Below are 19,379 nucleotides of genomic sequence, written 5' to 3'. Positions count from 1 at the left end.
GGTATAAAATGTATCTTGAAAATTTGTTCATTTTCTCTTTCTTTTTAAGTTAGAGTCTAATTTTTACAAGATCTTAACAATTAAAAAAAGAAAAGAACAACAAGGACGTGTGGGAATGGAACACAGAAGACCTTGGGGGCTTAGGCCATTATGTTTGGATTAATTTTATATTTAGTAAAAGTTGAAAAAAAAAACATTTTTTAATATCAATTTGAAGAAGGGAAAACTGTCAAAAAAAAGTAGTCTTTTAAGTCTAGGTTAAATCTCAAATGAGCTAAGTGTTGTATAGATCAAGAAATAGTTGCAACACAACTGAAACTGGTCACTAATAGATCAATCTTACGAAATTTAATTTTATTAATTAATAGATGTTTTCAGTAATTTAGGTTCTCTCCCATGGAGAAGGTGATTTGTGAAAATCCAGTTGCAGGGCAGACTCTTTCCCTCAGGCTACGTTATGTTATGTAGGCTAATTTTACAGAATATGTCGTGTTCCTCTCAATTATGGCTTAACATTGAAGATACATGATAATGATTTCAAAGTATACAAATGTGAATTTCAAATTCAAGCATATTTTAATTAATGCTTTCCAAGAGTTACCATTATAAATGTTTTAGAAGCATTTTGTAAGTGGTTTCAGCAGTTCGCAGTGATGAATTAAACATAATAAAATGTATTACTGAAATAACATTACATATTTCTGAATTTTCCCAATGAAATGCCCATGTGATTACATTGAACGGATTTCCATAAGCATTGAAAGTTTCTAAGAAATTAATCTCAAATACCATTTTAATTGAAATATGTGATAGCCTATATAAATTCCTAGTTTATCTAATTACTTACTCATTATTTTAGACTTTTTGGCTATCATAACACTTTACCAAGTGTTCTGTCATGTTGGTAATCTGGGGAACGCACGGTATCAGGATTAAGTAAAGACTGTGATTTGCTTCAATCTCACACATGGACAGAAGGTGAGATTTAAAGGTGAAATGGTATAAAAATTAAACAAATCCTTACAGCCAGAAGGGATTTTAAATTGAGACAGATTACTTTTTAGGCCATATTTCCTCTTTATCATATTGATTTGTTCCTGTTGAAAAATCTGAGTTGTAAATTTCTCTTGCAGATCTATAAAATTCTCTTTGTTTTGTACTTTTAGAGTTTGATTAAGAGCCAACATAAAAATCTTATTTAGGCATTTCTGTCTGTGCTTGGATTTCCATATTATTCTCCATATTGGAGACATTTCCACCAACTGTGAATTGTTTCACTGTATCATTGTTTGATGCCTCTCTTGTTTGAGGTATTCCTAAACTTCAAACATTTGTTCATTTAATAGTTCCCCCAAAGTCTTGTAGGAAGCTCCTTTATTCTCTTTTCCCTTTATGTTGTTATTATTTGCCTTTTTGTCTCCTTTTGGTGTGACTGGGAGATTTCATGTAACTTGTCATTTAAATTTGAATATGTTGTTCTGCGTGATTGAGCTCATTGTGAAGGGTTTCAGCTACAGCTTGGAATGGCTTATGTGTAAAAGAGGGATATAGAGATCTTCTATCAGTTGACTTATACCTTAAGTGTTTGCAATGACCAGGACTTGGCTAGGCTGTCACCAGGAGTTGGGAGATTCTCCCATGACTCCAACATAAGTGGTTTAAGCCCAGTAATCTTGTAACACCTTTCCCAGTCTGTCGTCAGGGAGCTGGATTTGACAGGGAGCAGCTGGTCTCACAGGCGGCAGCATTACCCACTACACCTCCACGCCAAATTCTTAACTGTGTATTTGACTATCGAGTTCTTCATTTCCAAGACTTCTGTTTGATTCTTTTCCAAGCTCTTTATCTCTCTGCTGAACTTATTCCTGAGTGCTCAAGCCTCCTGATTTCCTTTGTTAGTATTCTCTTGAACTCTTTTATGCATCCTTATAATCATTATTTTGAATTCTTTTTGAAACATTTCATCACTCTCTTTTATTTTTTTCAGAAAAGTATGATTTGATTCCAGAATATAATGTTGTTCTAGGGTGCCATGTTACACTGTATTTTCATATTACTTGTTATCCTAAGGGATTTTGTTATTATGATTGGTCAATCATTTATATATTGTTTTACAGAATGGCTTTCATGTTAATTTGCTTTTCCTCAAAATATGACCAGGGGTATCATTTTGATAAACAATGCTAATTGTGTTTCCACTTGAACTCTATATTCTTTCTAATATTTTCTTACTTGCAATCATGCTTGCACAGAGAAATTTGTTTTGTTTGTTTTTTGCTTGTTTGTTTTTGTTTTTGCCATAGTGTGTGGAATAGTTTGAAGAGTCAAATAGCCTAAACTGATGTGGTTCACACGGTAGTGGAGGTAGAAGTGTCACTTAGGAGGCTACAGTGCTGCTAAATGTGGTGTCCCTTGGATCAGAATGAGTATTTCTTCTGATTCTGGAAAATAATCCGTTACCAGAGGCCTTCTCCTGGACTCTGGCTTAATGGCAGGGAGAGCACCCATTGCATAAACACCCTGTTTCAGGGCAAGGCGGACATGGAAGGAAACGGCCTCAGATGTGAGAAGCACTGTAGGGGAACATCTCTTGATCCTAGTCATAGCAGGGATGCAGACACACACAAACATCTGGTCCCAGGTGCTTGTCAATATGCATTCCCCCAATTGCAATTTTCAGCACTGTCAGCAGAAAAGCAGCTGGCTGAGGCGGGGAAGTGGTAGGTGAAAACAAAGTATTCACTCCCATTTAGCGGAAGTTGCTTGAAATGCATGAATTTTAGGAGCACCAGGTTGGTGAGATTTTTGTTTAGCTTCTGTTCTCCTACTGTTGATCTATAGTAAAGGTTAAAGAAAATATCCCATTCTGCAAATGATACTGAGCTGCATATCTCAACTTTGGGCTTAGATACGTACACATGCCGATCCAGCCCCAGGGTGGCTGCAAGCTTGTAGTCACCATACCCACATGTCCAGCACCCACGGGGATGAGATGTGCTGGGATGCTTTATGACTCTGCTCTGCCCTGAAACATGCCCTCTTCTAGAGAGTAGGCTGTGCGGTTTCCCAGTGGATACTGTTTCTCCTTTTGTGCTGCCACTCCTGGGTTCAGTGTCCCATGGAATTTCACCTTCTCCTTTGCTGAGGCCCTTTTGTTCGCACCTATCTGCTGTTGCTTTAATTCTCTTCCCCCTCCTTTAGAACAAAGTGAGTGGAGGAGACCTTTATTTGGCCTTCTCACCTCCTTCTTCGCTTTATTTGAATAAACCCACCCTCCCAGCTTGAACTGGAGAAATGAATGTCCAGAATAAACACATAAATTAGGCTCTCATTTGAGTTATATTATTAAACTCAAGCTAATTAAACTAGCATAAGTACGGTATAGCAGTTTAGGACTACTACAGTGCAAACATTATTCTCACTCAAATGGTCCTGCTTAAGGGTATCTGAACTTTTCAAATAGATGAGCACACATTCATATGGGCCTCTATGCAGTGAGATATCAATGTGATAACAAAGATACAGCCCCTTACTTAAATGTGGGGTGACTCTTTAAGCTCTCACTCAATTCTGTTGATCTGTTACAATGACCTTATAGACCCACTTCCTTCTGAATAGAACCCAAGAGTAATCATTAATGAATTTGTGGAGTAGGAAATGTCACCACTGATTTGACTCCAGAAAAACCCTAAGCCGATAAGCCTCTCAATGATGTCATCCATCAGGCTGAATAAAAAAGCCCTAAGTTGATAAGCCATTATGCAGTACAGATATCACAGCAATCCTAAAAAAATAAAATTGATATTACTTATATCCTTATTATTCTAATACTCTACTACTCAGCATCAAGTATAAGTCTCAAATAATAATTTTGCAACAGATTTTATTTGGAATGAAATGAAACTGTTAATTTTGATAATACAGTGTCAGAGATAAAGATGTTTTTCAATGATACTTCCCAGTTTGCCTGTATATCTCATTATGAATTATCACATATCGAATATTTTTTCCAATATTGATGTAACATGTCTAATTCCATAATAAACTTCAATAGAAATCTATTGCTAACCTGGAATTATGAATTCAAGTTTTCTGGTTTGTTTGCTTATACAAATGTATTAAATATATTTATTAATATTTCATCACTAACAAAATTAAAAGAAAGTAACTTGGATTTTTTTTGCAAGATAAAGAACCTGAACTGAAGTTTCAAATAACTTGCTTTTTAACAAGGGTTTAGTCACTTATGCATAAGTGCTTTGACTATGCCACCAAGACGATGGAGTCTCATTTATTTGACTAAATGAGTAAAATAGTTACTTGGCATTAAAAAACGTTCAATTAAACATGCTTTCATACAAGTATATGCATCCCCACGTGCATGCATTCCCATATACTCTCCTGTTTTAATATTCATTAGGTTCTTACAGATATACATCCTCCCAAATGACAAAAACTCTATCCCAAAATAGGACAAGATGGATCTGAACTTCCACATTTTTGTTATTTCTTTTAAAGTGGCATCCAGTAAGAATTATTAGTATCCTAATAAGTATTTATGCAGAATCTCATGCCATACCTTTTTATCTACTGTGCACCATCTGTGATAGAAATGACAAAACAGTCGTTTAACCACTATCTATGCTCCATGATTGAAATGGCAGCTGTTTCAGAGACTTGACAGTTTGCAAATATACTACAACAAAATTAATGAATTCTTGATATCTATCCCTAAAATTAAGCTTCCTGTGCTAAAAACTTCTTGGTAATATTTAAAGTTTATATTATGATGAAATGAAACAGGAGATATATGACTACATTCACTGAAAATTTTAGTTTCATAATTTAATGAGACAAAAATGAAAATACATTTTCTTTGAAATTACAATTTGTTCATTAGGATTTTTTTAAAAGATTTATTTTTATTATTTTTTTATTGGAAAGGCAGATATACAGAGAGGAGAGACAGAGAGGAAGATCTTCCGTCCAATGATTCACTCCCCAAGTAAGCGCAACGGCCGATGCTATGCCGATCCGAAGTCGGGAGACTCCTCCAAGTCTCCCATGCGGGTGCAGGGTCCCAGAGCTTTGTGCCGTTCTTGACTGCTTTCCCTGGGCCACAGGCAGGAAGCTGGAAGGGAAGCGGGGCTGCCAGGATAGAACCGGCACCCATATGGGATCCAGGGCGTGCAAAGCGAGGACCTTAACCACTTGCGCCACCGCGCAGGGCCCTAGGATTTTTATGCTTTACTTCGATGAACTGATGAAAGAAATTTTGCTTTAGAAAGACAACTTTAATTATGCTTCAGTGCCCACTGTTGCCATTATATTTCTTTTTCTAATATTATGCGTAGATGCAAGTACATTAAATTCAATGAATTGACTAGAATCCTAATGTTTTTGTGGAAGTAAATCATAAATTCAAATTGTAGAAATAATTTACCCAGAAAATTTAGCTTTTCTTTGTTTCCTGGCTAATGGCAATATCATTTGCATATCTAACAATATTAAAATTGGAACTTGTTCATATATTCATTTTTCTTTAGGCTTTTGATAGAAGTAAGCTTTGACTAATAATTTTAACTTAAAAATAATCAAAGTGTAGAATTAGAAATTTTAGTGCATAAAGTTTGTTCATTGTTTATAGCTGGCCAAATTCACTTTTGTTTCATTGCTCTTCTAAGAAGAAGATAAAATAGTAGTCTCTATTTTTGTATCGATTTTTTCATGTCTTTACTGATACATGGTTACACAAGACAAAGGTATACTCAGGCAATTAAACAGTTTTATCCATTACCAAGCTACTTGCCTACTAGACAATAATGAAATTAAGCATATTACTATGCCTTTTCATCTAAAGACCATTTGCTTAAAATTTACATCTATCAAGTGCATATTTTACAGCAAAAAATAATTTTGTAATTCATTAAAATCATCATTTAAAAAGGAAATCACCATGGTGCTTGTAGTTTTAGAATTCCCACTGCTTAGATTTCTGCTAAATATTGTAGCACATTTATACATAGAACATTATGCCAGGGCTGGCACAAGGGCACAGCAGGCCAATTCTGTACCTGTTGATGCTGGCTTCCCAAATGGTCCATGATTCGAGGCCTGGCTGCCCGACTTCCAATCCAGCCTTCTGCTTGTGGCTTTGGAATTCAGAGGTTGGTTGGAATCCTTGGGCGCTTGTGCCCATCTGGGAGTTGAAGAGGATCTTGGCTCCCAACGTCAGATCGGCTCAAATCTGGTGACTGCAGCCATTTGGGGAGTGAATCATCAAATGCAAGATCATCTCTTTCGAACTTTTCTCCACAAAATCAACCTTTCAAATAAAATTAATAGGTAAAACTTATTTAAAAAGAGAACATCATGCCATCATCATTTTATATAATATGACATTCTTTGATCTGGGCAAATATTTTCCATAGCCTATTTGGAGTGAACATCGAATCTAATTTTTTTAAGTGTACATTTTTAAAACTATTTATTTTTTTAAAAAAACGCTTCTTTGCAATAGTTTATTTTCATAAATGACACAGACGTTTTGCATTGTAAATAAAATAGGGTTTCTACAAAATGCATTTTTTAAAGATTCATTTTTATTGTAAAGTCAGATATAAATAGAGGAGGAGAGACAGAGAGGAAGATGTTCCATCCGATGGTTCACTCTCCAAGTGGCTGCAACGGCCAGAATTTAGCCATTCCGAAGCCAGGAGCCAGGAATTTCCTCCAAGTCTCCCACAAGGGTGCAGGGTCCCAAGGCTTTGGGATGTCCTTGGCTGCTTTCCCAGGCTACAAGCAGGTAGCTGGATGGGAAGTGGGGCTGCTGGGATTAGAACTGGCTCCCATACGGGATCCTGGTGCTTTCAAAAATAGAACTTTTGCCACTAGGCCACTTTTAGGCCCCAAATGCATTTTTTTTTATTTATTTTTATTGTGAAGGCAGATCTGCAGAGAGAGCGGGTGACAGAAAGAAAGATTCATCTGCTGGCTCACTCCCCATGTGGTTACCTGGCCAAAGCAGAGCTGATCCAAAATCAGGAGACAGGGACCTCTTCTGGGACTTACAAGTAGGTACAGGGTGCAAGGGATTTGGGCCATCCTCCATTGTTTTCCCAGGCCACAGGCAGGGACCCTGAAGGGAAATGAAGCAGCTGGGTCATGAACAAGCGCCCATATGGGGTCATTTTGCACATAAGGTGAGGATTTTAACCACCAGCCTACAGCATTGAGCCCAGAAAATGCATTTCTTAGATGAAATACATGAGAAGATGTGAAATACATGAGAAGATCTCAGTTTTTCCTCAGATAATTTAAAGCCAGGTGCCAACATTGTGCTGCTGTAGGCAACAGTTTATTTTTAGCTGTTCCACTTTTGAAGTAATCCACCTGGTAAAGAAGCAAAGGATGGCACGAGTCACAGGACCCCTGACACACTTTTGAGAACTGGGATAAATTCCCAGGCCCTTGGCTTCTTCTTGTGTAACTCCAGATGTTGTGGCCATTTGGACGGTCAACCAACAGATGGAACATCTCAAAGTCTCTCTTGCTCTCTGTCATTTTGCCTTTTGTGTAGATGAGTAAATTTTAAGTTTGGTCATCTTAGCAGCATCATTTCTTACTGAAATGATACACTTTTTCCTTTTTAAAAGTGTGTATGTGAAACAAAAACAAATAAGGGAAAGATAACTTTTGCCTAATGTTTGGAATTTCAGTAATCCTATATTGTTGATAAATGCAGTTATTCTAAAAATGTGTCTGCCACTTGGCTTCAAGCTACTTTCTGCTTTTATTCTTGTTTCTAAACTGTTTCTCAGTTTTCTTACTTATATTTAATTCCCCAACCACTGAGTACTGACTAGCTCCATGGCCCACAGACTGTAGCAAAGTCTGACTAAACTTGCCTATTCAGCTGCATTGATTTAAAATTTTCATCTGCCTTACACACACACACACACACACACACACACACACACACATCTCTAAACATCTGTCTCAGATACCATGACCTTAACATCTGATACGAGGGTTATCACTGCGGTGTGGTGCGTTAACTCACTTCCTGAATATTGGCATATGATATGGGCACTGGTTGGCGTGCAAGTTGCCCCACTTCTGATTCAGCTCCTCACTAAAGTTTTAATAAGGCATGAGAAGATGAGCCACATGCTTGGGCAATTTCACAAATCTAACATTCTATTCTTTAGGTGCATCGTGGCACTGAAGCTATCCACAATGCTTGAAAATTTAGTATCATATTTTATGGGAAATTTAATGATTTCTTTGGGAATCCTCCTTTTATTTGGGAGTAGAGATGTATACTGTAACATATCTTCACTTTCCAATATGCTAGTCTCCATTTTACTGCTCATCTGTGAGAATATCTATGTATGTATGTTTATCTGTATATCTAGTTGTTTTGTGTTTGTCATGAATGCTGTCTTATATCAGAAAGAATATATATATTTTCCTTTTGGGAATGGATTATTTCACTGAGCATAGTAACTTCTAATTGGGACTACTTTGTTGTAAATAGTAGAATTTATTCTTTTTTATGCCTGGAAATATTCCATAGAATACATGAACACAGGTTCTTTGCCTGTTTTGATGGGCATCTGGATTGTTTCCATGTCTTTGCTATCGTGGCTTGTGCTTCTAAAAATAGAGGATTGCAGGTCACTTTCATATAAAGATTGCACCCCCTTTGGGTATATCCATAGTGATGGGATAACCAGTTCATGCAGTAAATTAGTTCTCAGTTGTCTTATCACTCTCCTTACTGGCTTCCATAGTTATGACACTAGTCTACATTCCCAACCAATAGTGAAGGGAGGTACCTTAACCACCACATCCTTTGTCAGCAGGTGGTGGTAGCAGACTTCAGAATGTAGACCAATCCCATTCAATATGATATTTATTTGTATTTCCATAATAACTAGGGAGCATCAGGTTATTTTTCATATGTCCATTAGATATCTGATTTGTTCTTTCGGAAAACACCTGCTCAATTTATTTGCCCATCTAATCACAGGATTATTTTGTGATTCTTCACATCATTTCTAACAATGAAGTTCTGGTATATTTCATATTTTTTGGCTGTTTTTTGCATAAAAGTACATTATGTATATTCACTACGTTGACAGCATTTATATATGCATAAATTATTGAAATTTTTCAACGAAAAGAGATGCTGGTATTTGTGAAAATTGTTTATGATTGTGAAAGATAAAATTTCTGTCAAAGCTTTGCATGACTGTATACACAGTGATGACATGCTATTTATTTATTTTATTATTATTTTTATTTGGAAGACAGAGAGACAGAACAAAATATTCCTTCTGTTGGTTCACTCCAGTGATGATATGCCAAGGTTGAGCAAGACTATACTAATATCAATATCTAGGAATTCAGTTTTAGTATCTCAGGTAGGTGGTTGGGACTCAAATATGCAGGAAGTTGGAATTATAAGTGTAGTTGGATTGATAAATGCATTGCTCTTATTTTTTCTGTTAAAAGGATATGTATATTATTATTTTCTACTATATTGGCTAAAACAGGCTATCATATGTTTGTTATTCCTATCTTTTTCAAATAAATACCTTTCAAAATATAAATGAATAAATTTTAAATTACCTGTACTATTGTTTGAGCAGAATATTGTGTTTCTGATTTTGATCTTTTGAGATTTTAGATATTAGGAATTTTATCTTCTGATATGTCACCCTTTGGGATTATGTGTTTGGGTTTTCTGTTTTTTGAAATTATGGCCTAACCGGTCAGATGTATAATGTACACATTAGTCCATAATGAAAATGTTTATCATTTGGAAACAATTTAACACTTTTCAGAAATAAGTGGGGATATATTTATAATATGTATGTTTTATTAAAACCACACTAGTCATTTAAAAAGGCCAGATATTTCCATATGCTGAAACAATACATCTATAGCGTCACTATACAGAATAGAGCCACTAAGACAGCAAAAACTCCTCTCCCATTCTAATTTACACTTCAATATCTATGTGACGGATGTGTGTGTGCATGTTCCAGAATAAGAGCCGTATTTCTGCCTGTGGGGGGTTAGAGATGTGACACCAACTCATCAAAATTTTAAATGTTTGTTCTATATGAAGTTATGTAGTGCATGAATCTTTTAAAATAAGATTACATTCATGTACTGCTTTTATATTTCTTTTAAGAAAGAGCAGAAAATGTCAACACTGATATAATATGTCAGGGAGATTTAAATTTCACTAAAAGTAAAGAATAACTACTGCCTCCATGGAGAGCAGTAAGTTACTAAGACCTAGAGACACCTGTTCATTCCTAGAAGTTGCTTGTTTTTCACATGACTATTTAGAAATTAAAGAGGAGAGAAAATAACCAAAATGTCATTTTCAGCACTTTCACTGTTCTTAACACTATCAGATGTTTTCTACGACTTATGAATGCAGGGCCCGGCCCCCCAAGGGTTAACCTCACCAGGTATGCCTGCTGCACTAATCTTGCTTTTTCTCATACTGGTTGTGCTTGAGAAAGCTTGAGAAACTGCCGGCTGATCAAGCAGGGCACGACGTCCCCCCGCATGACTGATGGGTTCATGTTGACCTAACCACAAGCTTCCTGATACATGCGAGACATGCAATGATCAAAGAGGGTGAGAATATTCCCCAGGAGGAACTAGACAGGGTATATTAGAATGGCCTGAAGTTCCAATAAATGGCATTCTTTCACGAATGACCGTGTGTGTGTGTGTGTGTGTGTGTGTGTGTGATTTCTTTTTTAACCCTAGTCCCTCTGCTTGGGGTACACGACGATGTGGGCATTGCCGGCATATGAATACATAGCCTTGTTTACATCTGTGACTTTCAAAATCTATCTCTACCCTCATCTTGTCATCACTAGTAGGGATATACCCTTCCTATTTAATCAGCCCCTTTCTCTGCAGCAATCATTATGAAGTCATTTTAACAGCAAGTGCGAGAAGTGCTAATGAACTGAAAATAACGCTCGCGTGATTCCCCAGAGTCCGTCAGTAGATGCTAACCTCATCCGCTGAATAAAAGTATGCCACAGTGTGGGAGGATGTTAGGGACCATCCTGAGTTTCCTAATCCTTAACATAATGGATTCCGGATGGTTTCCGATCAGAAAACACTGACCAAAGAGGTAAAATTTGCAATTTAATTTAGTTTTAGAAATTCTGTGAATCTTAATGTATATGAGTGAAAACTGAATGTTTAAAGGTAATTCTTTCTATGCATTATCAATGATGCCTGGTCCCTTGAGTTGAAACACATTTCCCTCGAGAGAATGTTTACTTTCATTGAAGAAGGAAGTATGACCGTGAGCATCAGCAAAACTGTGGAATAGCAATTTTTACTGCTCAACCACACCTCCCCACACAAATCCTATCAGGGAAAACAATGATGCATACCCCCCAACTTAACCTTGTACGATTAAGGTGAGAGCTTATAGCACCTAGCATAGCACAAGAATATGAAGAGTGCATGGAACAGTGCAGGAAGAGCAGGTCTCCACTTCTCACATGGTCCACTCACAACTTCAGGATAGCAGATTGAGAGATAATACTCTGAAATCAGGGAACAGGTCCAGAGAGCATCAGAATGCTCCTTAGTGTAATGAAACTCAGCATTGCTGACCCGAGTCCCCTTAGTCCCAGACTCCAACTCAGGCCACAGACACTAACTCCTAGGCCAACATGAATCCCGCAGTCCTAGCTTCCAGATTTGCCCAGCACACATTTATCTGGGTCCCAGCCTCTACTCTCATCTTGAGAGCTCTGGAGTATCCGATGTCTAGATCAATCCACAAATCACCCAGAGTACCCACAAATTTAGACTGCAGTGTTCCACCATGGGCCTTATTTTAAGCCAGCATTTGAGAAACCAAGTTTCATTCAGGAGATTGCTTATATGTCCAGCCACGATGCTGATGTCTTGACCCAGGTGAAGGCCACATATTCAGACTCTAGGCCCATCCACATGCACCCGAGAAATAGGTCCACTCCAGTGGGTCAAGGATGCAGTCCCAATCTTGCATGATTTAGGCCTATATCACTTACACATCCATACTAACCTTACAAATGGGCCAATGTGTCTGAATATTTGAGCAGCATAACCTCCCAATTTGTGTAAACTCAAATTCATTTATATGACCTGTGGTTTCTTTTTTTCTTTTAAGATTTATTTATTTTATTGGAAAGGCAGATGTACAGAGAGGAGGAGAGACAGAGAGGAAGATCTTCCATCTGTTGATTCACTCCCCAAGTGGCTGCAATGGCCTGTGCTGCACAGATCCGAAGCCAGGAGCCAGGAGCCAGGAACTTCTTTCTAGGTCTCCCACGCAGGTGCAGAGTCCCAATGCTCTGGACCATCCTCGACTGCTTTCCCAGGCCACAAGCAGGGAGCTGGATGGGAAGTGGATCTGCTGGGACCAGAACTGGCGCCCATATGTGGTCCTGGCACGTTCAATGCAAGGACCTTAACCATTACGCTATTGCACTGGGCCCATGACCTGAGGTTTCTTACCCACGTATGAATGGAATGCATATAAACCTTAACATCCTTAATGTCACTTGCATCTTCATACTTACATTCCCTAAATTAGATTTAAATGTTGCATCAAATGATCTTGTATTTTACATGACTGTTCGGAGAGAACAAATCATAGTTCTGCTTTTGGCAATGGCTTGTTTCACTGAGCATAATGATCTCTAGTTGGGACCATTTTGTTGCAAATGAGTCATCAGAAAGAATGAGATTTTGTCATCACTATACATACCAATAAAAAATTTAAAATATTTAATGTATTATGTCCTAAGCCACTCGTGCTGTGAATAATCTATAAATATTACATCCAGAGAATGGTTAGGAAATGTGAATTTATCATGGGTATAATGGAAAATCCTACAAAGGGCTTGAAGGGCTTAAGTTATAGTCCGTGTTCATCTGCTGTATATTAAACTACACAGCTCAATAATGTTGGCAAATTTAATTTTCTAAAAGGCTCGAGGTTGTTTTCTGGTACAATGATGATAGGAAAATATGCCAGTGGGTGTTTGAGTCCAGTAAGTCTTGTATTTTAGCAAAGATGTATCAGACAGGATGAAAGACATTCTTGCCAAGTGATTAAATTCTCTGTTGTTAATATTGTTTATAGCCAAAGTAAATAATCATCCTAGAACTGTTATTGACTTTGAACCTGCATACTAAAGATAGACTTCAGGTTCAGTCAATCCTGAAGTAACTGAAAAAAAAACAGACTCATATGGTAGGTGAATGAATAATGAGCTTAGCAAAGTGATGACTTATTTTCAAAGGTATAATAATGAAATCATCATTTTAAATAGGTAATCCTTAACTGAAGTTTGCACAGATTCACATATCTAATTTCACATTTTGAAACAAAAGTAGCTTGTATTTAGATTGTATTCACAATAATATATAGAAGTAAGCATTTAATATATTACAGAAAAATAATTGACATAAGACGTAGAACGTTTGTGATATGATCAGCTGTCATCTTCAGAATTTTATAATGTACAGCTTCCTTTACAGACTACTATGAATTCCATTCTTTCTAACATTATTGTGGCCATGTCATCATTTGAGAATAGCTGCATTAACTAATAAGAAAGGTTTTTTGGAGAAATTATTTTCACCCTAATTGAAAGGTATAAATCATGAATCAGCACAGTGGCAAAGCAGGATTATCTTCCGCCTGTGGTTCTGACTCCTGCACCAATGGTGGCACTAACTGCTCTTGTAGTGAACGGAGATGGGGACTCTGGCCGTGTGAAAAACAGCACACTTCCAGGTTTATTTTAGTCTGAGTCTCCCTTCCTGATGAAGTACCTTTTCAGGCTTCATAAAGGAAGAACATTATTGCCAAAGCTTTTTGTACATAATACTTTCCTGTAGTTTGGGGTTCAAATTCTGCAGAGAAAATAACATTGCTTTACTGTTTTTTTTTGAAAACTACATTGATTAAATCTTTATGCTGTCTCAGAATCCCATTCCGATGTCTGCTGAGGGCTTTGCTCACGAGAAGCGGCTCTTCCCACCACAGTGTTAGTATGGGATAGCCCTTCCCATTACTTTGTTTTCACCTCTTCACCTTCCTTTCTTTTCATGGTCTGAACCAATATATAATACTTTTTGTGTTTTTCTTATTTTCCTTTATTCACCAGTGTAACACAATATTAATAGTGACAACAGATTATTTACATATACATGTATGTGCATATATATGTATATGTTTATGTATATATACAAATACCTTGAGTTTTAACTTATTTTTATATCTGGGGGTCTCATAAATATTGATACAATTAAGTTGTTTCAAGGCAAAATAAGAGAAAATCAATAGAATAACTTTTTCAAGGTTCATAGAAAATGTTATTTTACTGAAAATACAGGTAATATTAAACATATGTTCAAATGTATATAATAGCAACCAGTAAAACAGAGGCAGCAGAAGAAAAAGAATCTCATAGAAAAAATGCCATGGAAGATTAAAAAACTGAATAATAATTTAAATAATGAGAGTGCACGCAGAATAACAAAAACCAATGCTAACATTAATGTGCTCCTCCAAATCCTGTTTTTGGCTTCCTGCAAGGACCTACTTGAATTTCCTGCCGACACTTAGAACTCAACATGTCTGCAACCAAATCAGTTATTTTCTCTATCTTTTCTGTGTTCCCATCACTGTCAATATCATCATTATACTCATAACTCAGCGGGATCTTAAATATATAGTCAGCTTTGATTTCTTCTTCTAGTACTTTGTCGGTTGTATCCAAAGTCTGTATTAAAAGTCCTTTTACAAAGCAATTTTCAACTTTTGTGCCTAGTTCAGTTATCTGTCAGTACAGTCAGAACCATTCTCATGTCTAAACCACTCTTCTTGAATAATCACTATACAAGGTTTTTGCTTGTCAAACAATTTATTACTTTATTTGTTAGATTAATAAAGCAATTTAAAATTTTTGTTTGAAAAGCAGAGTTCAGAGAAGAGAGACAAGAGTCACAGAGAGACAGAGAGACAGAGAATGTGAGAGAGAGAGAAAGAAAGAAAGACTTAAGTTTTCCAAGAAAGACAAATTCATCCATTTGCTGAATCAACTCCTAATGACCACACAATGCCAAAACTGAGCCAATCTGAAGCTAGGAACCAGGAGCTTCACCAGATCCCCCTCAAGGGTGCAGGACTCTAAGGACATGGGCCATCCTTCGCTGCTTTCTCAGGCCACAATCGGGAAGCTAGATTGGAGGTGGATAATGTGTGACACAAACTGGCACTTCTATGGTATACTATCCTTGATTTTTTTTTTTTAACTTGCTGAAGCTTTGGGCCCAAGGCGGTGATTTAGCAAGCTAACCCTCCACCCTCTGGCAGCAGAATTCCATATGAGATCCAATGGATGAAGCCCCTTCTGTCTATCCTTCTTTCTGTTTCTGTCAAATAGGACTTTCAAATAAACATAAATGTATTTTTGAAAGTTGAAATTGCTTTTTAATTAGTCATACATTTGATATGTTTCACAACTGAATGTAACTGACTTCAGCTTTATTTCTGAGTAAATCTTGGTTTATCATTCACTGCTTTCTTGTTACAGCCTTTGCAGATTTTATATTTTTTCTTGAGGAAATTTGGGTAGTTTATGTTTTTAAAAAATGTGTTGATTTAGTTAATTGTGAGATTTTTTTATTGCATAATTGTTTATACAATTTACTCATTGTCTTGTCTAGGTTCTTTAGAATATCAGTAGTAACATACTTCTTTATACAGAACATAAAGAAAAACAGGATTCTTCTTACTTCGTGTGATTTCAGCTGTCTACTAAGCATTTTCTGTAACATCAAATAAACGTGGGCTGTTTCGAGTTTCTGAGATGTTTTCTTAGCTCTTACTTTGCTTGTCCATTTTATGTTTCCTTCTTTTTCTGTAGCTTAATGTGAAAGCACATTTAATTAGTTTAAAATTATTCTTTTTAAACTCAGACATTTGCAGCCACAAATTTAATTGTAACAACTACATAGTGTATATGTAAGTTTTGCTCTATTTTGATTTAACATCCATTCATCTCACAATATTTTATAAGTTTTCTTTTGGCCTCTTATTTGATCCACTGTGTGTTTCTGGATACACACATATATATACACACACAAATATATATATACACATATATAGAAATATATACATATATATGTATACATACACATATATGTATAGTTACATATATATAGTTACAAATTTCTATGTGTAAATGAATTTTTTAAAGTTGGAATTTTAATTTCATGTAACTGTAGTTCAATAGAATTGTAAGTATTCCCAGCTTCCTCTGCAATGCATTTGGTCCTGTTTTTGGCCCCGAATATGGTTTATCTTGAAAAACACAGACATTCTTGTGCTTTGGAGTAGGACGACTACAGAATGGCTTCTGTTGACACGGTTTCCTTGATTATCTGCCAATATCACCAAAGGTGATACTGATACCTATAAATCTTAGTTTTGAATTGTCAATTTTATTGTAATTTTAACAATTTATATAGATATTTGAGGTTAAGAGCGTGTTATAGTTCTATAAAGTCTGTTTTGTTGCTTTGTACAACCACTTCGGAAACTACCTTGGGGATGGTGTCTTAAGGGGAGAGATGAGAAAGTGAAGCAGACTATTACTAGGAATGTGTTGGGACTTGGCAAAGATCTCTCCGTGTGTATCATTTTGCACTTGTGTGTTAGTTCAGCTTATCTTGCTGGTTACAACTAGTCTCCTCACTCTTGACAGCAGCGAAAGCAAACGTCATAAATTTTTTTACAACAAATGCATGAGAATTAGGGCGATCTGCAGAGCATACTCTATCCAACCAAAGATTGCAAGCACTGTGAAGGAAGATCTTAGAGAAGGGGTTGAGCAACCTCCGTTCTTGGGATGAGGCTTTTTGCACACTACACAACTGTCCTAGGCTGTCCATTGGCTACCAGCATCCTGATGTACACATCTCTCCCTGCTACAATGCTTCAGAGCTGAGAATCTGAAACAAACATGCTGAAACGTCACATAGCTTGCTTCAGATGCAAAACTTGGAAACATTTTTACCAAAACAGCATAACTTTAAATTTTGGCGACTTTTCACTATTAATTCAGATTATGAATTAATTCAGATCATGGATAATCAGATCCAGCTTATTATTATCTGACTGGCTTGATTTGAGCAGCTTTCCTGGTGTCTCTGAAGCTTTTAAGAAGGCAATGATTAAGATGTCATTTTCTGCCATCCAGGGAGTGGTTATGATGATCTATAGGATGCTGATCTATGAGCCAAACAATTTATATTAAGGAGGACATGTGAAAATGTTTTCCTGTCTTCACTACAAAATGATTAAGATATTTTGCGTTATTGTCACACCGAGTTTTATGCTGTGGAACTACTTCCCAAGGCTCAATATATTTTAAAAAGATGTCTATAATCATTTTGTTGTTTTTATTCTAAAAGTGCATTTTAATTGCCTCGTGACAATTCAAAATATCTGATAGTGAGTTTTTTCAAATTATTATTGACACTTTTTTCAATTCTTGACTGCTCCTAATTCTCACTCTTTCATGTGCTGTTTATTCACCAGACTAATACTTAAAATGTGACAATGACTCCACTCATTGTATTTGATATTTTATGGTTCATGTGGATCTCGGTTGTTGCAGATGAATATAAAAATCGTAAAGCTTTCCACTTCAAGTTTAATAAAAATTATGTTTAATTTAGCTAAATTTTGAAAATAATGTTATGCAGCGACTAAAACATTGATTATAAAGCAATTATTTTTCTATTTATTTATTGATATTTGCACATGAAATGAATAATTTATTTCATGTTTTGGGATGGGCTTTGTGTGATGACAGCATAAGCCACCGCCTATAATGCTTCAACACTGCTGCAAAGGGATGCAGGTTCGAAGCCCAGGTATTCTGCTTCTGATCTAGCAGGGGGGGAGCTGCAGTGCTCAGGCCCTTGCACCCACACGGCAGATGAGTACCCCGGCTGCTGGATTTGATCTGGACCAGCCTTCCCTGTTCAAACTATTTGGGTGGTGAGTCAACAGAGGGAAGATTTCTCTCTTTCTGTAACTCTTTCAGATAAATTTAAAACAAACAAAAAATATGCAAAAGTTAATTTATCTCTTTGTGTGTCTCTTTTTGGTAAATTATAAATCACAGTATCACCAGCCTCTTGGATCACTAGGAGTTCATGGGTATTAATTGATGCAAACCACAAAATTTAATTTCTACTACAGAAAAAGAACTCAATAAATGTTAAACTATTTTGATCAGTAGAAATTAACCTCCCGCTATGCTTTGTAGTTAGTATTACAAATTATCCTTACACTCAAATTGCTTTTGTACCTTCAGGAAAATTTCTAATTCTGTCAAAAAAAATACGGTAGACATTTTCCATGACTTTTATTTTATTCATTTTTGTTGTCTAAACTTGCCTCATGTGTTGAATAGTTTTATCAGTTATTTTTATATTCTTTTAGTAAACCAAAACTTTCTTTTAATTCATTTGAATTAAAGAACTTTCTTACATTTTAAGCAAAGCAAATATAAACAAATGTGTCTTAAGAATTTTTTTAAAAAACCTGCTTAATCTGCAATGATTAAAGTAAGTTCTGTTTAATTCTTGATATCACTAGCACGTTTAATGTTACAGTTGATTGGCTACATACTCTGCAACAATTTAAATTGATAAGGTATGGCATGAACCCTCTTGACCAAATTCACAGTAATAATTAAGTAGCTTTGACTTTGAGTATGCTACAATTGGTTCTTGAAAATTTGTTATTTAAAAATATTTTTAAATACCTTTTAAAAATAAGTATTGGGGCCCAGCGTGATAGCATAATGGCTAAGGTCCTCGCCTTGCGCACCTGGGATCCCATATGGAGCTGGTTCTAATACTGGCGGCCCTGTTTTCCATCCACCTCCCTGCTTGTGGCCTGGGAAAGCAGTCGAGGACGGCCCAAAGCCTTGGGCCCCTGCACCTGTGTGGAAGACCCGGAAGAAGCTCCTGGCTCCTGCCTTCGGATTGAGTCAGCTCCAGCTGTTGCAGCCGCTTGGGGAGTGAACCATAGGATGGAAGATCTTCCTCTCTGTCTCTCCTCCTCTCTATATATCCGCCTTTCCAATAAAAATAAATAAATCTTTTAAAAATGAGTATTCTCTATTTCTACAAATACTAATTTAATTCATTTTAAAAATGGATACTAATGCACAAGCTATTGATTTTCATTATGTAATTTTTTGTTGAATTTTACTTATTTTTATTTTAAATGCAGTTACAGAAGGCGA

Source organism: Ochotona curzoniae, unplaced genomic scaffold (assembly GCF_017591425.1).
Source record: "Ochotona curzoniae isolate NIBS_2020 unplaced genomic scaffold, NIBS_Ocur_1.0 patch153, whole genome shotgun sequence".
In the NCBI taxonomy this organism is placed as follows: domain Eukaryota; kingdom Metazoa; phylum Chordata; class Mammalia; order Lagomorpha; family Ochotonidae; genus Ochotona; species Ochotona curzoniae.
This window is presented reverse-complemented; position numbering follows the sequence as displayed.